General features: G+C 37.5%; 2 pseudogenes across 1 annotated transcript in view; one reads left to right on the top strand and one right to left on the bottom strand.

Annotated features, from left to right (window-relative positions):
* Positions 1-1,231: 1,231 nt before the first annotated feature.
* The window catches only part of LOC114297197 (ATP-dependent 6-phosphofructokinase 3-like), a 67,758-nt pseudogene continuing 43,832 nt past the window's right edge, over positions 1,232-25,157 (top strand). Inside the window, exons 1-5 of the transcript XR_014366778.1 lie at positions 1,232-1,562; positions 17,890-17,936; positions 18,058-18,097; positions 18,324-18,386; positions 18,493-18,630. The product of XR_014366778.1 is annotated as an ATP-dependent 6-phosphofructokinase 3-like (transcript). The remainder of the gene's footprint in view (positions 1,563-17,889; positions 17,937-18,057; positions 18,098-18,323; positions 18,387-18,492; positions 18,631-25,157) is intronic.
* On the bottom strand, positions 8,685-14,765 carry LOC145823232 (F-box protein At1g10780 pseudogene; annotated as a pseudogene).

Raw genomic sequence — 25,157 nt, 5'->3', positions numbered from 1 at the left:
TCAATGAAATTTCACATCGTCAATGTTTATCGGAAAATGAACCAAAAATGTTAATGGATTTGTCTCAAATGTTAAGAAAAATAATAAAATAATGAGTAAATTACAAATACACTTCTTGAGATTTATTTAAAATACAGATTTTTCATATGGTTTGAAGAATTACAAGTACTCCTTTATCAGAATTTTTTATTTAGCATAATTAACTGAAAATATAAAATCCCTAACAGTTCTTCTATACAATAATAAAATTTTCTGAATTATTAAATTAAAATAAATTTGTGACATCATTAAAAATTGTTAATTAACTTGATGATTTATTAATAAAATAGGACATTTGTTATTAAATTAGAAACTTCAGGGGTGACATGTAATTTTCAAAATTACTCAAAATTACAGGGGCAATTTATAATTTAAATATTTTTCAGGGAATGTATTTATAATTTAGTCTAAAATAATTTTATACACATAAAATAATTATCTTATGCACAATAATTTATGTGTATAACATTTTACCCCAAAAAATAATTAATGGGTTGAGTTTATCTCATTTTGGGATTTTAACATGAGCGAACTTGAGGGATCCGTAGAACTCATCATAGGTCTCGTTTCGCTGATCTAAACCGTTCACCTTCTAACAATCATTGAGTACAATATTTATGCAAAAAAATAAAGATGATCGAATATCAATAGTTATATATTTGAATCAAATTCATATTACTAAAAAATATGTGACTATTTTTGAAATTATATTTGTCTATTTTTTAAAACAAATATGATTTAAATATATAGTTTTCAATATCTAATAATTTTGATTTTTGAATAAATATTCTGCTCAATGAATCTAAAAGAAAAAATAAACGATCTGGATCATCAAAATTAATTTTAAAAAACACTTATCAAATACAAATACTCTTTTAAATTGAAATCATAACTTGAGAAGCAAAACTCATAATTATAAATCCTCCAAACAAGTCATATCCAAGAGGAGAGAAAAATAAAAATGAAATTTAGAGTTATGCTAGGTATTAAATCTTTTATATGGGTGTGAGATTCGTACACATGTAATTTATGTGAATTTCACGTGAAAAATTTGATAGAAAATTTAATAATTCATATGATATGTAAGAGATTTAATAAAAAGTTTAATAATTTATTTGAGCATTTTTCAAAATTTTATATAAAAGCCCAAATCGAAGGAAAGCTAGCGGCCATCAATCCAGTATTCGCCACCTGGTTATTAGTTTCGACCATTTTCGTACAATTGTCAATACACAGTCACAACCAGTCCACCGATTGATCCACTCACCATTAACAGCTGGAAATATTACAATCACAATCATGGTAATGGACTCCTTTTCTTCTACCAGGATCACTACTCCCAGGTTTCGCTGCTTCGACCCTGCGACTTCGACATCGTCCTCCTCGCCTTCCAATTCAAATTCAGTGGTTCGAAGGCCGTTATGGGAACTTCAAGCGCTGATCAGCGTAAGATTGTCACCGGAGACAATGGTTACGTTCTCGAAGATGTTCCTCACTTGTCCGACTACATCCCCGACCTCCCTGTATCTCTCTCTCTCTCTCTCTCTTATAAATATATGCAATTTTAGTTGCAATGCACGCATTGTTGGTGGAATTGATTGCTCTGATCTCATCTCAAGTTGTGATTTCTTTTATCATTGAGTTGATTTTGTTGTACTCGTCTTATACCGACTAATCCTGTTCTGTTTAATATTTCTATGATATGTGTTCTATTATGCATGCATGAATATATGAATTTGATGCAATTGTGATTTTTTTTTTTTGGTTTACTTATGTGTCTGGACTGAGCTTGAATTATTAAATTGGTGCTAATTCTATTATTATAATCAAATTCATTTTTTTTCTTTTCACACTTTTGATTTTATATGAGTTTTTAAATTTTTTTTTATATAATTAATTAATTTGGCACAATGTTAAGTTTTTGGTGGACAACATTGTTTGGAGGGTTATCTCATGAGTAATACTATAAACCCACCCTTGTTAACCCAGAAATTAATTTCCATCACACCCCCACATACACCCCACACTACACAAATTAATATCCATCACAAAATCACCAACCCTGAAAATTCTAGGTGGGTAAGTCTGGATTACCCGTTATCTCACTCCTAGATTATTGGTGAATGTTTTTATTTTATTTTTGTTGATGTGACTTTCGACTGTACCAGGCTTCTTATGATTTAGGTATGGTATAGATCGCATTAGAAGCGACAAAGAGAGAGGTAGTAGAGCTAATCCTACTTATGGAAAAATTAAGTGGCATGTACCTCTGGCCTAAGTCACCAATCTGTCGAGCGGGAGTGAAAGGGAGAGCACCCCCTGAGCATCTTTATATGTATGCAAAAAATATTAAACATAGTTTATTTTGTTCATAAATAAATTGAACTTCATTAATTTTAAAGTATTTTGAATAATATAACGCAGTATTTGCCAAAGTTAAGTGAATTTCACGTGTAGCTGACACAAGTAATTTGAAGTGACCATTTGGCTCGAATAACATAAAGTTCAAACATTTACATAATTATTGAATTTGCCCCCTAATTTAGGCGATTTGCGAACTAAGCTGAAATAATTTGTGAATTTACCCCAAATTTCAGGCAATTTTGCAAATTTAGAGTGGGAGTGTAGTGTATTTGAATGAATTAGGTGACTTAGTTTCTGCTAGTGTCACATATTATGAACACGTAGGCATTTAGATGTGCTCTACATCACTTGTTAAGATGCAAGGGACATGTACATTCTATAGAGTTGATCCTAGGTCAATGGGATTGAAAGTTCAAGCTCACTAGCAGGAATCGTTGGAAGCTCACCATGAATCCGATGAAGAATCGCACTTCTGACTAGAGAGAAACACGATTCCGATCTGTCTTTCGATCTCCTCTTCTTCTTCTTCTTCTTCTTCTTCTTCTCTCTCTCTCTCTGTCTCTGTCTCTCTCTCTCTCTCTCCTCTTTTTAACAAATAACAAAATCATTTTATTTTATATTTTTAAGAAAATAAATCATCTATTTAAAAAAATCTAATAAAATTATATAACTAGAATATTTTAACAAATATTTTGTTTTTTTGGAGGGGAGAGAAGTTCATATCTTCTAAAATCAATATTTATAATTTCCTCTACATCTATCATATATAATATAATTTATTTTATGTCTAAAATAATTTTTTTTCCATCTCTTTTTTATTTTTTTTAACAGAATCAGTTATTCTTTATTTGTTATACTCTTTTTTATTTATTTATAACATATATATATGTCAATTAAAAATAAAAAATATTTATATATAAATTAAAAATATTATCAATACAAATAATACATAAGCGCTTCCAACCTATGACACTTCTAAGTGGTCACACTCCTACGCTCCCGCTTCCGTTTCATGCAACTAAGCTTTCAAGCATCTTGTATGTGTCTAAGTCTTAGTACTGATTCTTTAAGAAACAGATTTATCTTACCTAACCTATTGCAAGAGTCAAGATCCCAGACCATAGTTGCATGAAGTAGGAGTAAGGGCAGGGGACAAGGGGCCTATAGAAGAATTTAAGGCTGGGAGAGGGAATGAGAGAGGGAGTGAGGCCCCCATAAAAATTTCTTGCCACGAAGTTCTGGACCATCTTATAGCAGCAAAGTCATAATCACCTTAACACAATGGGTCGCACAAGCTACTATAAAATTACCACAGGTGTTATATTGCGTTGCATTACTCAAGTGCCCAAGTCAAGAGGAAGGGTTTTGGCTCGTATAGAAGATTTCACTGTGCACTATGGGACTTTGGGGGCCTTGGCAATTTGGAAGCTATAGATGGAGACTTCATTCTGATGCTATGCTATGCTACATGGACTTTGGTATAGGCTTTGGGTGTGGGTGTCGGGTGCAGGTCCAAAGGTCAAGTCCATGAAACCTTAAATTTAAGAGTATGCACTCAACAAAAATAGGTTATATTTTTATATTTTTAATCTATTATTATTATGTGACATAAATGGTATTATTGTATAACATACAATATAAAAAGGCATTTCTACAACATTATATGTATATAATAATAGTGTTAAATATAAATATATAAAAAGTGTCGGATGAAAAGTATCAGACACATATCCTACACTCTTGTCCAAGTATTGTGTTTCTGACATGGATATTTGATTTGTTTTGAAGAGCCCATGTAATATAGGTGCTATGCCCCAGCAGATATAGCTGCCTTAGGCCAATCTTATTGAGATAATGATTGTGTTTCTAACAACTTGATATCTTTTTGACAAATCCTAATGGATTCATGGAAAATTTCAAATAATTAATTACAGTCTCATGCTTAACTTTCTATAAATCAAAAGGAATTATTTGTTACATCACAATTTATCAACAAAAAAAAAAAAAGAAAAAAAGAAAATTTAATTGTTACTTCACAAGTTTCTTCGACGGCACACTCTTCTAGCTAGATTGGACATAAGCTTTGTACTTTGAGCTATGATACCTTACTGCCCTGTCTTTTCTCATTGTTCTTTGGATTCTTGCTTTTGACGTGTATTACCCCTCTCTAGTGAACCTTTGACTTGCTTCTGATCAATCCCCTCATACTATGCTTCGATAGAGGGACATCTATTTCATGAATATTTCTATAATGTATATAGAATGGCCTCCTTACGTTTTATGAAAATTTATTCTATTTGCCCTCGCTTTTATGAGTATCTAAGAAGCATAAGCACTTCTAAGAAGGTGGTGTGTCCGTGTCGGACACTGACACTCGTTGGACACTTCTCGACCCGTGTCCGACACTCATCAAAACATGTCCTATATTTTAAAATATTTTTTAAATGCGGACACTCTTTGGATACTTAGAGGACATACGTGTCCATCGATTACGTGTGCATGAAATTAATTATAAGTTTGAGAATAAAATAACTTAGGACACAATAATAAATGAAAAACAATGCAAATTTTACAAATAAGTGATATATTTCATTTTTTTATTATCTTTGAATTATTTATTAATATATATCAGATTATATATTTCAAACTTGTCACAATGTGTCGTATCCTGCATTTTTTTAAAATTAGCGTGTTGACGTGTCCATGTTGTATTTGTTGGAATTAGAATTAATTAGAATCAATTAGGTCTTACTTTATGGCCATTGTTTAGGCTTTTACGTTATTTCCTTTCTTGTAAATCTCCATTAGTATATATACACAGGTTAATCTCCATTCTAGACGAAGCCATTCTATTCTCTTCATTCTTTATGGTAAGAAAAAACCCTAGCCGTCTTAACAATCACCTCTGGTTGCCTCTCATCACCTTCAGCTGCCTTCCTCCTCCTTCTTAGCCACCGACTGCCCTTCCCAGCCCCTCTCTTCCACCCGACAGACCCCTTAAACCCTACCCTGGCCCTTTAAACCCTTCGCCCAGGCCACTCACCACCTGGGTTGAGGCCGACAACCATTCCTAGGCTGTTTGGAAGCTCTAGTTTTGGCCAACAGCCCTCTAGGACAGTTTGGCAGGTTCTGTCCCTTGTTTTGGGATTTGGTGCTGATGTGGTAAGCCTTTTTCCTCCGTTATTTTTGTTAGTGGGCTACTGGGTTGTTCGTTAGCAATTGTTGGATAAGTTACACCGTGTGTCTAGTGTGTTTACTCTGTGATTTGTGTATTGTTCTATATTAACTATACATATCATCTATCCATCTAGCGACCATGACTGAGTCTGATGTTCCCACTGTGGTACTAGTTACACCTGCTTCAGTTAATCTAGATTTTTCTTTCTCACACTATACACCTGTTCATCGTATCACAAGTATGGTGTTGAAAGAGAAAATTTTCATTGCTTGGAAAGCGCATTGCCTTTCATCTACCACCATTCAGCCAGACACTACAAATTCCACACGTGGTCAATGAGATATCGACAACTGCACTATCTTGGGATGGATGTTCAATTCCATGGACAACCGAATTTATCACATGTTCCTATATTGTGATATCATTCCTAGTTTGTGGCGTGCCTTATCTTAGATGTATGCTCATGTTCATAATGATGTTCGCATCTTTGAGCTCTATCAAGATATTGCTTGTGCTTCTCAATCTACTTTGGGTATCTCAGTGGCTGAATTTTTTGGGTATCTCCAGGCCCGTTGGGAAGAGTTGGCTCAATATAAGTCTTTGACTAATCTTCCGTCTAAGGCGGCTTCTCTTGTGACCAAACGTCTTGTTCAACAGCATACCTACCAGTTCTTGATGGTTTTAAACTCTGAGTTTGAATCTCTTTGCATTTTGATTTTAAACACTTCTCCCCTGCCTTCTCCATATGAAACCTTTGCTATTATTGAAAGTAATGAGTGCTGTCGCCGGTTGGTTCAACCTGTTTCTTCTCCAGTTCCTGGGCCTTCTGCCTCCTCTGATTAGATGGCTCTTGTTGTATAGTCTGGGTCTTGTCCTTTTGCTGGGAAGGTAATTTTTCATCATTGTGGAGAACCGGGCCATGTCAAGGCTCGCTGCTTCAAACTCCATCTAGAGTTGCAACAATGTTTCTCTTGTGCTCACCCATCAGGCTCCTCTCGCATCGCCACTGTTGTGGAGACTGTCCCAAGTTCTACTACAGATTTACATCTTATTAAGACTCAGATTGGTCAACTTCAGGCTCAGCTTGATTCTATGATATCTTCAAGGCCATCATCCTCGACTACCACTTTGGCTACAAGTACTTCTACCGCTTTCCATGTTCGATCTGCAAGTCCTACTTGCGTTATGGATCTGGGGCTAATGATCACATGACGGGTGAGCTTTCCTACATTTCTTTTCTAGTTTTTGCTACAGCCCATATTGTATGTCTAGCTGATGTTTTTACTACCTCTGTTCGCCAAGTGTTACTTTATCTTTTGATAATACTCTCTTCTTTGTCCTAAATGTTCTTAATTTTGTGTATAATCTTGTCTATGAGTTGGCTTGCCAAGGTTTTTCATTGTGCTATCGTTTTCTTACCCAATTCTTGATTTTAATAGGACCTGAGTTCGAAGAGGATTTTTGGCAGGGGATATGAGCGTGATGGTTTATACTACTTTGGAGATCCACCTGATTAGCGGCCTCTTTCTAGTTTTTCCGCTTTCGTGTTACTAAAGGATTCATCTTTCTAGGTGTTTTATTTGTTTATTTATTTTTTAAGACTTTAGCATTGTGGCATGCCCGTCTAGGTCATGCAAATTTAAGTATTTATGTTTATTGTTTCCCACTTTTAATAAAGCTTGTAAGACTCATAAGTTTCAATGTGATATTTGTAAACATACACATACTACTTATATTCCTCATATGGATTGTGCTCCTTCTGCGTTTGATCTTATTCATTTTGGTGTTTGGGAACCTTCACCAATTACTACTTTGTCTAGCCATAGATATTATGTGACCTTTATAGATGATCACTCATGGTACTTGGGCTTATCTTATTGAACATAAATTTGATGTCTTTCCCATTTTTGTTCAGTTTCTTCAGATGGTTAAAACCCAATTTCACACTGTTGTTTGAAATATCCGATCTGATAATGGTGAGGAATACATCTCTAATGTTTTTCGTTCTCATCTTAATCAGGTTGGTATACTTCAACAACTTACTTGTCCTAATACTCCTAAACAAAATGGGATTGCCGAATGAAAAAACTATCACATTTCCCTAAGTCTTATTGGCATAATGCAGTTCTTACTGCGATTTATCTTATTGATCGCACTCCTAGTCGTGTCTTGCATGGCCTTGCCTCTCTTTAAGTCTTACACCCTACTAGGACTCTTTTTCGTCTCCTACCTCGGGTTTTTGGGTGTACTTGTTTTGTTCAGAACAAGTCCTACTCGCACTAAGTTAGATGATAAAGCATTTAGATGTATCTTGTTAGGGTATTCCACTTTGTCAAAAGGGTATCAGTGTTATGATCCTAGCACTCGTAGGTACTATCATTCTTGTGATGTGACGTTTCATGAGGTTCCCTGTTTTGGTACTTACCTTTCTGTGTAGGATTCCTCTTTCACTTTGTCCCATTTGTGGACTCTGATGTTCGGTCCCTCCCCATTTTTGATGTGGTTGAGGCTACCTCTACTGACGCTCCTCCTCATCCTCCTCTTCCTCCATTGCAGCTATATTCTCTTCATCCTCGTCCCCTGCTAACAACCTTTTTGATACACGGGTCAGGTATTTCTTCTCCTTTCGTTACTACTCCTCATCGCAACCCTCCTTGTGATAGACATCCCCCCGATTGTTTTGGTTATCTTAGTAGTATTAATCATCCTATTTCCTAGTATCTTTCTTATGACAGTGTCTCCCTGCCTATCGTTCTTTCATTGGCAAGCTCGAGTTGGAAACTATTCCTCGTTATGTGTCAGAAGCTCTCCAGAATGCCAAGTGGGTGGCTACTATGCATACAAAGATGGCAATTTTGGAATAGAATCAGACCTGATAGCTTGTATCTTTTCCATTTGGTGAAAAGATAGTTGGTTGCAAATGGGTGTTCACCATTAAGTATCTTGCGAATGGTATTGTGGATCGCTACAAAGCATGGCTGGTTGCCACGGGCTCTACTCAAGTTCCTAGCAAGGATTTTGGGGCTACTTTTGCACCAGTTGCCAAACTTACCTCTGTTAGGCTCCTCATCTCCCTTGCTGCCTCACATTCTTGGACTTTACATTAGCTAGATATCAAGAATGCTTTTCTGCATGGAGAGTTACTTGTGACAATTTATATGGATCATCCATCCAATTTTCAGGCTGAGGGTGAGTATGCAGGGAACGTGTGTTGACTGCACAAGTCCTTATATGGGGTTAAACAGTTTCCTTAAGCCCTGTTCAACCGCTTTAGCTTTGTTATTTTATCCATGAGATTTTTTCAGTGCCACTCCGATCATACTTGCTTTATTCGCAAGAATCCCACTGGTTAGTGTATTATTCTGCTTGTGTATGTTGATGATATCATTCTTACAAGTGATGGTTCAGTTGGCATAGCTCAAGTAAAGAAGGATTTGAGGCAAGCATTTGATATTAAGGATCTGGGTCCTCTCAAATACTTTCTTGGTATTGAGGTCGCTCGTTCTCGTTAGGGGATTTTGTTGTCCTAAACCAAGACAGTGGTATGCTAGGGTGTAAGTCAGCTTCTACTCTTATGGATCCTAACCTCAAACTTACATTAGAGTTTGGCGAGTTACTGAAGGATCCAGGCATGCATCAGCGCCTTGTTGGCCGTCTCATATACATATACTTGACTAACAGTAGACCTGACTTGACTTTTGTGGTGAGTGTTGTAAGTCAATTTATGCATGCCCCTTGTATAGAGCATCTTGATGTTGTTCATTACATTTTGCGGTATTTGAAGACTTTTCTTGGTTTGGGATTATTTTTCACAGTTGGTCATCAATCAGGGCTCTCTTGCTTTACTGATGCAGACTATGCAGGATTCAGAACTGATAGGCGGTCCACATTTGGTTTTTGTACTTTTTTTGGCGATCATCTTATATCATGGAAAAGTAAGAAACAGACAATGGCACAGGGTGCATGCGAAGTTTTATGGCTTCGTTCTATTCTTACAGAGTTAGGATTTGCTTAAAAGGCTTCCTCCCCTTGTTTTGTGACAACAAATCATCTATTATGTTATCCTCTGATTCAGTATTTCATGAGCGGACGAAATACATTGAGGTTGGCATACGTTTCATTTGAGAAAAGGTTCGGATTAGTATTGTGAGTCCATCCTTTGTCTCTTCTTTTGGGTAACTAGCTAATATGTTCACAAAGTCAGCTCGTCCATCATAACTTCAGTTGTCTATTGTCAAACTTGGTTTATTGAATGTATTCGCACTAGTTTGAGGGGGAGTGTTGGAATTAGAAGCAATTAGAATCAAGTAGGTCTTATTTAATGGCCATTGTTTAGGTCTTGATTTTGTTTCCTTTTACGTTATTTCCTACCTTATAAATCTCTATCAGTTTATATACACAGGCTAGTCTCCATTCTAGACTAAGCCATTCTATTCTCTTCATTTTTTAGTGTTTGTGTCATGTCGCATGCTCTTAGATCAGTATTCTCACAACATATATGAGATGACTATTTCACATATTAACTCTGTTATCAGAATCTTACGATTCGCGATTCGATTCACGATTCAATATGCAATTTTTGCAAAATCGATACGAATCTATAAGTGAATCTATTTTGGAAGTGAATCTCTAGTGAATCGCACGATTCACGATTCGATTCACTTTTTACGATTCATGCAATTTTTGAAATTATTGTGTTCGACATATTTTCAACTCATTTTTTTCATCTTTTTAGTGAAAATGATATAATACAACTTCTAATAGCATTTAATACCAAAATAACCAACATATATGTATGATTTGTTGTTATTTTAGTGATCATGGAGTTTTTTTATAAGATCCAATCAGATTCAGTCAGACCTAACATATTTTTAACCTTTCTTCTCATTTTTTTCCCCTTCAAAAAATTGTAATATATCTTCTAAAGATATTTAAGATTAAAGTTACATTATGAATTATATATTACTATTTTATTAAATTGAATATTACATGTGTGAGGTCAGTTAAACCTTTTAAAATGTTTTAGGCTTTAAAATAAAATATCCTAAATAATTCTTTCTTATTATTTGCTCACTTTTACTTAGAAAAGTATATATGCTTATTGTCCAAATATCAATATCGTTGTTAACTATTGTTACTTTAGAAATTAACAGTTTGTCTATTTGGTTATTATCTTTATTAGTAAGATGGTGATTTTACATAGGAACCTTTGTTAACTTCTTACCTATTAAATTATGTGATTATCATTCAAAATAATATTTTTGTTCATTTAAGATATTTTATATTCATAAGATATATTTAACATCTATGTTTTTAAGTAATTTAGAAAAAGTGACCGAATCTTTACGATTCACGATTTGATTCGATTCGCGGTTCGGTACGAGGCCATTTCGATTGACGATACGAATCCCGATTTGACAATTATGCATATTAAGTAATACAATCAAGTCTATTTATTTGACTTTATACATGGTGTACATATCATTTGTTGTCTTTTTAATTTTAAAAATAATAATGGTAGTGTTTTTTAATGTAAATTTTATGAACCAATAAAATACCTTAAAATGATGATGTAATCAATAATACACTAGATCCTAACTATATAGCTCAAAAATTATATTAAATAATTAGAAAAGTAGTAAAAAATGACTGCAATTGTTGCATTGGTTTTCCTTCTTATTAAATATGTTTTTCACAACACCTATATAAGAAATTATCTTTGAGTAGTAATGTTGTAAAATTTAATGTATAAAGAGTATAAAGAGAAATAGAGAGAGAATAAATTGTATGTATTATTGATTGATGTGTATGTTTATTGATTTCTATTACAATGATTCATGATTCCTATATATAGAAGAGGGTGAGTGTGTAGTAGGTAAGGAGTAGGTGAAGTGGAGGTGGTAGTGGTGTAGTGGGTTAGGTTTAGTGGAGTAGGTGAGGTGGTAGTGGTGTAGTGGGTTAGGTTTAGTGGAGTAGGTTTAAGTGGGTGAAGTAGGTGGATTTTAACAGCCCCCCGCAAACTCAAGGGGGATAAGAACTAACCAACTTGAGTTTGGAGAGAGTAACAAAACAAGAAAATACATAAAAATAAAAGAGGATAAGAGACACTGTATGGTCGTGTCAGACCATTGGTGAAGACACTGGATGGTGGTGTCATAACGTTGTAGAGGACACTGGATGGCGGTGTCAGACCGATGTAGAAGACAGTTTATGGGGTCATGTCGGACCGTTGTAGCAGACAATGTGGTGACAGTTGTTGTGACAGTTTACAGAGTCTTGCTGGACCCTTGTAGAAACTAACCGGAATCAATGTCGGGACAGTTTACAGAGTCTTGTCGGACCCATAAAGGAACTAACCGAAATTAATGTCGGGACAGTTTACAGAGTCTTGTCGGACCCATAAAGGAGCTAACCGGAATCAATGTCGGGACAGTTTACAGAGTCTTGTCGGACCCTTAAAAAGTCGCACCCTCAAAAGGTGTGCCCAATCTTTCAAAAGGCGTGCCATCAAAAGGCGTGCCCAATTTATCAAAAGGTGTGCCGGACATGATGGCGAGGCACGTGAGTGTCTTGGTTGGCGTGCCCGTTTGTCGGCTGGTGGCAAGAGGCGCGCGATGCGCGTGGCTGCCTCGGCTATAAGACGGAGGCTGAGGCTGAGGCAGAGAAAAGCTGCGAAAAACCTCTGAAAAAAAAAACTTCGTTGTGCTGAGAGAGAGAGTCTGAAAAACTCTTCGTTGTGTTGAGAGAGAGAGTCTGTAACACTCTGTTGCGAGAGATATTCTGTAACACTCTGTTGCCCAGAAAATGGCGTCATCTTCCCGGAGTCTGCTCACTCTCTTTCCCGACCTCAACGAGTCAACGAGAGAGAGAACTGGTGCGGTGGCACTGGAAACTCAACCAAGCGCCCCGGAGTTTGCCCCGTTGAACTTTCCGATGCGGTCTGTGGAGCAAAGAATGGCGGTGCAGTCGGATGTGGAAGCCAATCAGTATACATTGAAGTCATGTGTGGAAACCATGACTGCGGTTACAAACTTGTCGAACCGGCTGCAGAGTAGGGCAAATGAGGTGCAGCAGTTAAACTCCCAGCTGACTCTGCTCCAACGCATGTATAAGGATGCGCGAGCAGAGATAAGTGTGCTAAAGGCAGAAAACAAGGAGCTGAAGCGGAAGGCCACCGTAATGTTCCGTTTTGGAGGTCCGCCATATTCTGCAGTGGAGGAGCAGGGAGTAGTGATCATGCCCAGTGGAGTGGGAAACACGGAGGCAACACCGGCAAGGGCCGCCCAGGACGGAGGCAAGAAGAAGAGACCGGCGGTAGAGTAGAGAAGGGATGTCGGCGTGTGGCCGTCTGCAGAAAAGAAAACAAAGCCGTTGTGGTGTTGGTTTTTTTTTTTTTTTGTTTTTTTTTTTTTTGGTGTAAAATGGTGATCGGGGTGAGTCCCGACATGAATAAAATGTGTGCAGTTCGTCTTCTTCCTCTGTGTTTTTTTTTTTTTTTTTTAAATGAAAAAAAAAATAAAGAAATAAATAAAAGAAAGAAAGTGGAGTGGTGTCTGCCATGTGCATGCGTGTGATGAGTGTTTGGGAATATAGTATAATAAAGAGATATAGATATATATATATATATATATATAAAAGATAAAGAGGGTTTGAAAGTGGCAGAGAGAGAGAAAAGAGATATACATGGGCAAATCAATGTGTGTGTCGGTGAGTGGTCTGGAAAGTAAAAGAAGTTTGGTGGTGTAAAATAGATGAAAAGAATATATATATATATATATATATATATATAATATAATGAGAGATGGAGAGAGGTCCAGCTTGTCTGTGTGTGTCTTCAAATTCTTACCATACTTGACCAATGATTCGAGAGTGCTCATTTTCTGTTCTGCATTTAATGGTGATCTCACTGTGACCACTGCCTCCTCAAGGCAGGGAATCACAAATCTCGAATCCACCTTTTTCAAGCTGTTTTTCTGACAAAGAGCAGCAAACATGGCACCATGCATATCGAATTTTCGCAGCTTGGGATGGCTGATAAAGAATTTGACAAAATCAATCTCCGGAAAGGGCAAGAGGGCTTCAAAATCCCCCGTGAACTCCACCTTCATATAGAGATGCTTCACTTTATTTGCCAATTGAAGCATTTTGCTTATTGCATCCCAACACCACTGCACCCCTCTAATGGACAAGAACTCAAGACCCACAAGTTTTCCAAAATCCACCATGTAAACTCTCTCGGAATTATTGGCAATGGAAAGATTTCTTAAGCATTGGGTCTCTCGAACCCTAATCCAACTACAACCTTGCACCTCGAGCAATTCAAGCTTTGGAGAAACAATGGAAAGTGAGCAGTTACCCAAGCCATAAAAAATCAAGTCTGCATTGCTCTAGCTGGGGCAGCTCAATTGAAACAGATCTCAACCCCTCACACGCAAGCAGAGATAGATGCGTCAGATTTGGGCATGCCTGAAGTGCATCGGACAATGCGGGGTCCTCCAATCTTGCACCAACAACTTGCTGCAGCAGAGTTTGATGGCTATTGTGAAGGTGAGCTAATAAAGGTAACACTTTCTGGTAACCAGCAGCCTGTGCGCACTGAGATAACTGAGGCTGCAATGGAGTTGGGAGCTGAAAAAAACTCTCCCTTTTGGTCACTGAAGCATACAAGGATGCGCACCAGAAGAGTGTTGAAGCCATGAAAGAAAGGATGAGTAATCTTGCCCAGAGCCTGGGAATGCCGCAGGGACTTGGTGAGGGATTGAAGTGACGCTGACCCATTAACGGAGTCAGGGTATGTGTAGAGAATTTTAGCGGACTAGGTTGAGGTCCGGCGGGCGGCTAAGGCGAGGTTGCCGCCCGCCGGTGAAGCGAAAAATACTAAGTGCTTAACCTTGCTCTGATACCATGTAAAATTTAATGTATAAAGAGTATAAAGAGAAATAGAGAGAGAATAAATTGTATGTATTATTGATTGATGTGTATGTTTATTGATTTCTATTACAATGATTCATGATTCCTATATATAGAAGAGGGTGAGTGTGTAGTAGGTAAGGAGTAGGTGAAGTGGAGGTGGTAGTGGTGTAGTGGGTTAGGTTTAGTGGAGTAGGTGAGGTGGTAGTGGTGTAGTGGGTTAGGTTTAGTGGAGTAGGTTTAAGTGGGTGAAGTAGGTGGATTTTAACAAATGTATTAAAAGATAACTATATATTCTTTTGGTACACTTACATTGCCCCACAAAATAGAATTTTTGGCCTGCCCTTGCTTTGATATATGGTGCCTTTTTTCTTCCTTCGGCACAAAAATAGTTGGCTAAATTTGTAAGTGATTATTTGCTTTGCATATTTTGTTACTTTTTGAGACTATCTTTTCTAACGAAAATTCTATTCTTACATAACTTTTAAACATGATTCTTTACTAGAATGATGTGACTGTGCTACTTTTGTATTTAGAAGCCGTCTTTGTGGACTGTTTATTTTAAAGGGAAAATTAGTGAAAAGTCCTACTGAATGGTTTTATTTTATGATAAATCTTTTGGGAAATCTATTTACCCTATTCAGTTATTGACTACCAACTCATCAAAAAGCTTAAGTTGTTAGAGAGAGGGTAACTTCATTATTTATTTTCTTATCATGCCCCCCTTACGTATAGTTAGGCTCTCCTTCATAAGTGGGCTAAACATGTTCAAGTATTTCAATTATCAGGTAGTTGGGGAGGTTCGAACACAGAATCTATTGCCTATTCTGATACCATAACAACTTGGTATACATTGTTGTACTCATTTCCTAAAACCTTAAGTTTTGGGGACAATGGGTGATCTAACATAGTATTAGAGCTCAAGTTAAGGGAGGTTTTGGGTTCAACTCTCTCCATTTGTATTTGTTCCTTGTCTTTCTTTTGTCATTTCCATTTTTGTTTTCATCATGTACGGATGTTTGCATCTCCACATGCAAGACGGGGTTCCATGGAGGGAGGGTGTTGACTAGCTTGACTTGATATACATTGTTGGGGTCGTTTCTTAACATCTTAAGCTTTTCAAAAAATTGGTGATCTAACAAACCCATTTAGCCCCACTTATATTGAATGTTAGGGGATAAAGCCCCATTTTCTAATTTGAACGATTTTTAATGGCTATTTTACACACACTTGATTTAAATGGTATGCATATCATTATATTGTAGACATAAACATTTCCCTTTCTTGTGGAGATTTACATGATAATCATGGTGATTTCTCTGGTGAAGAACCCTTTAATATTTTTGTCTTCTATATTGTATACCCCAAATGATATATCCTTCTCCTTCTCATCCTCCTTCTATGGCCTTTATTATCCTTTTGAAGTTACATTATTGGGATTTGTGTAGAGAAGGGTCATCTGGCTGTCCTCATTTAAAAATTGCCTTTTTCGGGTTCTTGTGAAGATTATCCCATTGAAATGCACAACAATGTTGTAATATGATGTAGAAACAAATAACATGAGGATACAAATGAACCCACCAAGGCAACCACTAATGTCTTGTATATACAGTTTGAAGTTAACATTACCTTAATTTCTATTGCCTCCTTCTACATCTACTACTAAATTACTACCATTAAGCTTTGTCTTGTGAGTACTAGAAAATCAAGATGACGAATCTCATGGCTTCTCTCTCTAGCCTATTTTTAATCATATTCATAGCCGCCACGAACTCTCTTGTCATCGTCGGAACTTCTAGGGAATTTAAAAATGTTGATTTTGAGGATTAGCAATAGCCGAACGTACACCATAAAATTTTATAGTAAGGCTGGCACTTTCTTCCCTCCCTCTTTCCCCCAAGGACCTTTTTGTAGGTGGTTTTTGTATTTTCAGTGTAAACAATTGCGAAAGTTCACAATTTTTGTCAAATGATTTTTGTATTTTTAGAATAAAAAAGTGTGAATGTTCAAACTTTTTATTGGATGATTTTTGCAATTTCAGTGTAAAAAAAAGTGTGAACATTTACATTTTTATACGAATGAGTGTTTTAGTAAGTTTATTGATGTGAAGTTTTCACACAGTTTCTGTATCACAGTTTTAGGTGTGAATATTCACACATTCTAAAAATTCACACTATTATATTCATTGAAAGTGTGCTTATTCACACTTACAACTTTCACACTTACTATAAATTCACACTATTATATACATAAATGCAAAGAGAAGCAGTTCAAATGGGTAAATACCTATGACTCATGAATACTTCGACGAACATGCTATACTATACATACCCATACCGGGTACTGGTACTTCATTCGGTTACCTTTGCATACGTACTGGATACACAAAATACGTAGTTAAAATTTTTGTTCTTAATTTTTGGCGTATCTAGACATATCTAATACATACCCATGCCGTGCTATATCTCAATCAAAATAATATTTTCTTCTAATACAGAGGTAAAATTACTTTCATTGGACTTATTTTTTATTTTTCTGTTTAGCATAATTTTAAGCTATGGTTTGTAAGTTATTTAATATAACTACATTTAATTTTGGTTTATATCTTTACTTTTGGCATTAAATGTGAATTGTAGGTTGGGCCTTAACAAATTAAACCATTTAACTAATTTTTGCATTACTCTAAATTAAAAGTAAATATGCTTTTACAAACGTTCCCAGCCGTATTATATGTTACTTTTTTTTAGATTTAACTGTATCGACATATTCGTATTGTATCAGTATTAGTACTCGTATCCATACCCGTGCTTCATAGGTAAATACTCTAATATTTCCATCCAAATGGAGTAAGTACTCCAACTGTTGTTATTTTCTCGTCAAATATGTAGTTCTTTGCCATTTTTAGGGTTACAGTTAAAAATTGGGTTTTGGTTTGTTGCATAGCTACCGGACTTTTTTGGGTTTGTAAAATATCTTTGGGACTTAATATGGTACAGTCTATATACATGACTTTCTGTTAAAAAAGCTCATTTTAAAACAATAGGTTCAAATTGAGTCGTATTATTTTGTATTCAAAAATTGTATATATTTTTTGTTTTTTTAAATTTTATGTCATAAGGGTAATCATACCTTATAGTTGGTGGCAAAAGTTCCTAATCCATAGGTTGGTGCCCAGATAAACTGACACACGATCATTTTATTTGACATCTTAGCATTATTTGACTTCCCTCTCTATGAGAGCAAGGTCACTTATGTCACTCAAATACCTAACTGGGACTATATTTTATTTGTTCTGATTTTGAGATTGTCATTAAATAAGCTAGCTGTTTATTCCATGTCAGTTTGTAGGATTGATAGGTTCTGACACAACATCATGTTATTTATTTATTTTTTTGTAGACCTACCCCAATCCACTGCAAGACAATCATTCCTATTCAGCTGTTAAGTAAGTTTGTTTACTTGTATTTGTGAATTAAATTGGCATTGTTTAATGGTAATTGTATTTGTTTTTCATTGAATTGCCCAAAGTTTTCTATTTCACGGTCAATGAATCTCTTTTTCACCAGGCAGTATTTTGTCAATGAGGATGATACTGTTGCTCAGCAGGTGAATATATTTTATTATGCTATTTTTAAACCGATTTTTGCTGAAAGTCATTCTTATGTATTTCTTGGCTATGTTATATCACTCATATTTAGCATAGATGTGGGGTGGTGTTGCAGTGGTCATTATTTATAGGCTTACTTGAATAAATGTATTGGGTTGATAGAATACCACTGCTTACATCGACTGGTCATATCATTTTTTATTCATGTCCATTTCCTCTGCATAGATTATTGTCCACAAGAATAGCCCAGGAGGGACACATTTTCGCCGTGTAGGACCTCGCCAAAAGGTTTTTCTACTCTCTCTATCTCTCTCTCTCTCCTCTTCCCATATATCTTTTGTCCCTATTTCTATTCAATTCCAAATGATGACCAATGCTCTTGGATTTTCCTCAGGTGTATTTTGAGTCTGACGAAGTGCACGCATCTATAGTAACATGTGGTGGTCTGTGCCCTGGTATAAATACTGTAATTAGGGAAATAGTATGTGGCCTATAGTACATGTATGGTGTAAACAAAGTTCTTGGAATAGAGGTAACTCTTTTATCATTTACCTCAGTTGAAATTTATGCCTAACTTGGTTTTATATGTTTTTCCCAAGAGTAGAAGTCCTGATTTTGTGGCCTATACTACACGTATGGTGTAAACAATGCTCTTGGAATAGAGGACTCTTTTATCATGTACCTCAGTTGAAATTTATGCCTAATTTGCTTTAATATGTTTTTCCCAAGAGTAAAAGTCCTAATTTTGTTGTTATCTTCCCTATTCATTTTATGTGTTACCGAATTTCTGGATACTAAATGTCTAAAAGTGCTACTTGAAGAAAATCTAGAGTTTGTTGAATATAGAAGTCAAAATATTATGTTTGAATATGGAAATTAGAATAGGAATTAGAATATGAATTATTTTGATTGTAGGAATCTTACCTTGTATATATTGTTTCCTAAATTATATCATGAATATATTATACATACATGGCCTCTACCTCATTGATTGGTAAGTCAAATAATTATTTCCTTTCTTTTTGGTATCAGAGCCTCCCTAGCCATCTCTCTCTCAACCACCCATCACCACCGACTCCCTTCTTTCTTGTCTCTAGCCTTCGATAGTCCTTTCCAGCTCTTTTTCTCCCTCCGACAGCCTCAACCCAGCCTTCTTTTAGCCTCCACCAGCCTTCACCTCGCCTCCAACAGTCCTTTTCTCTCTCCATCCGCTCACTCTCAACCCAGCCTTCGCAACCCCTCTCCTTCCTTGTCTTTACCTCAGCAGGCCTTCTTTATCCCTGCTGACCAGAACCAGACTTGGTTCTGGTCTTACGTGCTTTGGCTGCCTCTTCAGGTGGTCCGTAGCTTTTTTTTTCCCTTCTTGGGATGATTGGATTGATGTATTAAGCCCCTTTGTCTATCCTTTTATTCTCTTGGGCTACTGGATTTATTCGGTAACATCTATTTGGATAAGTCGTTGAGTTTTTTCCGGCTTCTTATTTTTTCTTGGACTGTGTTGCTATTTTTATGTGTTTTTCAGCCCTTTTTCTTCCACCATGACTGATCCATCCTTTGCTGATATACCCACCAAGCTTGTCCCAATTAGTTCTGATTTTTCTCTTTCTCATCATACTCCTGTTCATGGTGTTACGATTGTGGTGTTGAACGGGAAAATTTTTGCCGATTGGAGTTAAACTCTATTTAGGGGGCAAGGGAAAGCTCATTGGCTTTTATCTTCCACTCCCAGCTTGCTGCAACAGATCCTACCTGTGTACAGTGGGATATTGATAACTATACTATTTTGGCATGGATGTTCAACTCCATGGAAGATCATATTTATCACATGTTTCTCTATTACAGCATAGTTCCCGGTCTATGCCATTCCTTGTCACAGATGTATGCTCATGCTCATAACTATGCTCGCATTTTTGAGTTCTATCAGGATAGTACTCATGCTTCCCAGCCTGCCTTAGGTCTTTCTGTGTCGGAATTCTTTGGATACCTTCAGGCCTGTTTGGAAGAATTGGTTCAATATGAGCTCTTGACTGAGTTACTAGTAGATGTTGCCTCTCTTGTGTCCAAACGTCTTGCTCGCCAACATACTTACTAATTTCTGATGGGTTTAAACTCTAAGTTTGAATCCCTTCAAACTCAGATTTTAAATACATCACCTATGCCCACTCTCTATGAGGCTACCACCATTAATACTGATGAGTGTCGTCGGCGTCTGGTTCAGCCGAATCCTTCTCCCCTGTCTCTAGTTTCATCTAATCAGATAGCTCTTGATACAAAGTCTGGTTCTCGAGGTTCTATTGGTCTAGTTACTTGTCATAATTGTGGCGTTTTTAGTCCTATTAAGGCTCATTGTTTCAAACTTCATCCTTAGTTGAGGCAACGTTCCTCTCGCTCTCGTGGCGCTGGCACCCCTCGCATTACAGCTCTAGTGGATTCCGCTACTCCTCTCCTGGGTCTTCTCATCTCCCTAATTTACAGGAATTACAAACTCAAATTGGTCAGCTTCAGGCTCTGCTTGGATCTCTTACTGCTAGTTCTCCTGGCCCATCATCTGCCACCACGGCAACCCTTGCAACAGGTACTTCTACTACTTTCCATGTTCGATCTGCTAGTCCCTCATGGGTTATGGATTCTGGGACTAATGATCATATAACGAGTGAGTTTTCCTTTCTTTCTTCGCCAGTCCCTGCTATTATTGCCCAATCTGTATGTTTTGCTGATGGTTCATTATCCTTTGTTTGTCATAAGGGTGTAGTGTCTTTATCCCCTACCATTATTTATCATTTGTTTTACATGTTCTAAATTTTGCATATAATCTCTTATCCGTTAGTCGTCTTGCCAAACAATTTAATTGTGTTATGATCTTCTTACCCTCTTCTTGCCTTTTACAGGACCTAAGTTCGAAGAGGATTTTTGGCAACGGCTATGAGCGTGAGGGACTGTACTACTTTGGGGATCCACCTGATGAGCCTTCTTTTTCTTCCTTAGCTAGTTTTTAGGCCTCTGTTTTGTCTATTTCCATGTCTTGTGTTTTTAATATTTAGACTTTAGAATTATGGCACGCTCGTAAGGGTCATGTTAATTTTCAATATATATGTCAACTTTTTTCCTCATTTAATAAAGCTTGCAAAGATTCTAAGTTTCATTGTGTGGTTTGTGAGTTGTCTAAACATGCCCGTACTAGATATATCCCTCATATGATTCGTGCTCCTAGTGCTTTTGATCTTATACATTCTGATGTCTAGGGCCCTGCCCCTGTCACTGTTTTTTCTCGTCATAGATATTATGTGACTTTTATTGATCACACTAGGTGCACTTGGGTTTGTCTACTTTGTCGTAAGTCTGACGTCTTTCCCATTTTTGTCCAATTTTTACAGATGGTTAAAACTCAGTTTCATACAGTTGTTAGGACTATCCGTTTTGATAATGGTGGGGAATATATTTCTAATGCCTTTTGTTCCAATCTTAATCAAACTGGTATTCTTCAACAACTTCCTTGTCCTCGGACCTTTGAACAAAAAAGTGTTGCTGAACGCAAAAACCGTCATATTATGTCTGTTGTCCGGTATCTTCTCTGGGATATGGGAGTTCCCAAGTCTTATTGGCATGTGGTTGTCGTTACTGCTGCTTACCTCATTAATAGGACCCCTAGTTGTATGTTGCATAGACTCACTCTGTTTCATACCCTTATGCACACCATCACTCTGTTTCCACTCTTACTTCGTGTCTTTGGGTGTACCTATTTTGTTCAAAATCAGAGTCCCACTTGCACAAAGTTAGATGAAAAATCTATTCATTGTATCTTCTTAGGATACTCTTCCATATCCATAGGGTAGGTGTTATAACCCTGTGTCTCATCACTTTCACTACACTTTGGATGTTATGTTTTCTGAGGATCTTTCTTTCTTTGGTACTAACCCTTCTTTGTAGGCTTCTCCTCTTATTATTTCCACTGTTCGCCCTGTGACCATTTTAGGTGAGGTTGAGAATGAGGTTGTCCCCCTTCCTCCTTCTCAACCTTTGCCTCCTCTCCCATTGCAAGTATACTCCCGTCACCCACGCACTCACCCTTCCTATTGCATCTCCGATCCCTAGGTCAGGTAACTCTTCTCTTTTAGCTCCTCCTCCATCTCCTCATCGTAATCCACATCGGGATCGACATCCTCCAAATTGTTTGAGTTATTTGAATAGTACTAATCATCTTATTTCCCGGTATCTTTCCTATGACAGGGTTTCCCCTTCTTATCGTTTTTTTCTTGGCAAGCTTTAGTCGGACTCCATTCCTTGTTCTGTGTCTGAGGCCTTTCAGAATCCCAAATGGGTAGCGGCTATGCAGACAGATATGGCGGCCTTAGAACAGAATCACACTTGGGATCTTGTACCTTTACCTCCTTGGGAAAGCACAATTGATTGCAAATGGGTGTTCACTATAAAGTACTTTGCTGATGGCTCAGTTGATCGTTACAAAGCCCGCTTGGTGGCCAAAGGCTTCACACAGATTTCTGGTAAAGATTTTGGTGCCACTTTTGCCCCTGTCGCCAAGCTTCTGTACGTCTCCTTATCTCCCTTGCAGCATCTCATTCTTGGTCTCTTCATCAGCTTGATGTCAAGAATGCATTTCTCCATGGAGATGTTGAGATGATTTACATGGCTACTCCACCGGGTTTTCGGGTTGAGGGGGAGTATTTGGATAAAGTGTTTCGGTTACGCAAATCCTTGTATGGTCTAAAACAGTCTTTACGAGCATGGTTTGGTCGCTTCAGTTCTATTATTATATCTATGGGCTTTGTTCAGTGCCACTCTATAGACGCGCCCGTGGAGGGGGCCTCGACGCTACAGTTCGGACTCGATTTTGTTGCGGTTCTAAGTCTGAACCAAAGAGTCCAAATCTGGCAAATCGTTTTGAGAAACAGATTTTTGAAAAAGTAGTGCCAAACATGGACTGCTTTGCCAGATACAGAGTCGCCACCTAAATATTTTTTTTATGGGAGAATTTAGGAAACCCTGACTCGGTGCCGAAGGCCACATGTCCGTCATCACCGGAGTTGTCTCGGCTCGGGAGCTTGGGTACGATCGGGGAAGGTCAGCTATGAGCACCCCCTTTCGCCCGGTCCGAAGACCGGCCTCTACTAACCGTGATATCCAATTTTGAAAACGTTACGTGTTCTTAAACCGGTTATTAGCCTAGAATTACTATGTTGTGCGCGCAGCAAACAAGTATAGACCAAATCACCCAAATTTGAACAAAACATTTCATGTTTGTTTTGAAAATGGTTTGCTACTTGCAAGTAGGCTAAAATGCAGATTTTGCCACCCTCAAGTGGGCTTTTAGAAAAGATGATTTTGCCACTATCTAGTGGGCTTAAAACTCACAGTTTTAATGCATTATTCCAATTTAGGTAATTCAACCTCCATCCACAGGCATTCAAGCAGTTTATCTCATGTAAGCACTTAGCCGCATGGCAAGCATACTGTCATGGCAACACTCACATGCATGCTGGATGCTAAAGCAAAAATACTTACATCGTACTCCGTGCCAAAACAGTAAACTAGTTAGCAAACATGCATGTCCTAGTTCATGTTAAAAGTGGCTAATGCATCACATGCAAAATGCGATCTAGGCAGGCTCGGCTAGCCCTAAACATGGCATATGAAATGCGATCAACTATCACATAGTCAATTTTTGAATTGAAGTACGAATGCAGTTAGCGTGATGTACCGAGCCTAATGCATGCAGTACAAATGTATGGATGCACGCATGCATAGCATAAGGTATGCTAAAATAAATGTGCCCTAATCTACCATCATAAGCAGGTAAATAAAAGGGAGAAAGAAGTGGGGGTTGGAAGACATACATACACTCACGCACACTTATTACACCATTGCCCTCACTCGGAGGGTCCAAATAAATATTACAGTCCTGAATAATAAACAAATAAAAATTATTACAGAATTTCCTAATTAATCAATAAATTAAATGTAAATGGAAAGTGGCCACAGCCCGCCTTGGAATGCGTGAATGATGCATGCTTGACCCATCTCGCCCGAAAAGCCCGTGCCATAACACTGCCACCTCTGTTTACACTGCCCTGTCTTTCTGAAAATTGCCAAAACTCCAGAACATGTTCCTTGCATGCTGCAGAGCACCACCGGCTGGACAGAATTCCCATCGGCAGTCCAGGATTTCCGTCGGCATTGTTTGGGTTTATCGGCCATTAAAATATTGCCGGCCGGCACTGAATTCTGCCGGTCGGCAGAAACTTCCTGCAGAAGACAGTTTTGACAGCAAACAGAGGACAGGCAGTACATAGTATGGAGTTTTTGGATACATGTAAGCATGGTCCTACTTCTTATCATATTTTAGACTCAAAGAAGCATGACTTTCGATCCTTGAATCATCAATGGTACATGATGAGTCAAAGGATCGAATTTGCCATTTGATATGAAAATGCATGCAACAAACAACATGAAAAACCGAGGCCTTATCAAGTTAGAGTCAAAGGTCCCGATGACCGGGAATCAAGGCGCGTTGCATCACTTGAAGTATGAATGGTCCTTGATTCCCGAACTTAGTTTGACACCCCAAACCAAGTAAATGCAATGCATGTAATGCTCAACAAGGCTCAAATACATCATGCCACCAAGATATAAAGCACAACAAACATTATGCAACTAACATGACAAATGTACAATGCTAAGCATACAAGGTACAAAAATGGCGCAAACATGGACCAAATTGACTATGGGATTGATGTGCTACAAAGCTTAATGGAACAACTATGCAACAAACATGGAGTAAGCATGCAAGAGGGCTTAAAAATGGCAAAAGGGCAGACCCTTACCCTCCTCAAAACGGTGGCCAAGAGTGCTCAAAATGATAGACAATCAACTCATGTTAACAAGCAAATTCATGGTCCCAAAGCTAAGGCACACAAGGAGACAACTTACCTTCAATGACATGACCACTCATGGCATGATCAAGACAAGTAAAAACAGAATCTATGGATGCAAAATAGGACCCCAAAAGCTCCTAATATGGCAACTAAGATATCCCCCATGAAG

Source organism: Camellia sinensis, chromosome 4 (genome assembly GCF_055761805.1).
Source record: "Camellia sinensis isolate YWXY chromosome 4, ASM5576180v1, whole genome shotgun sequence".
NCBI classification, from domain to species: Eukaryota; Viridiplantae; Streptophyta; class Magnoliopsida; order Ericales; family Theaceae; genus Camellia; species Camellia sinensis.
The sequence above is the reverse complement of the archived record's forward strand: the minus strand, read 5'-3'. Positions and strand labels throughout refer to the sequence as shown.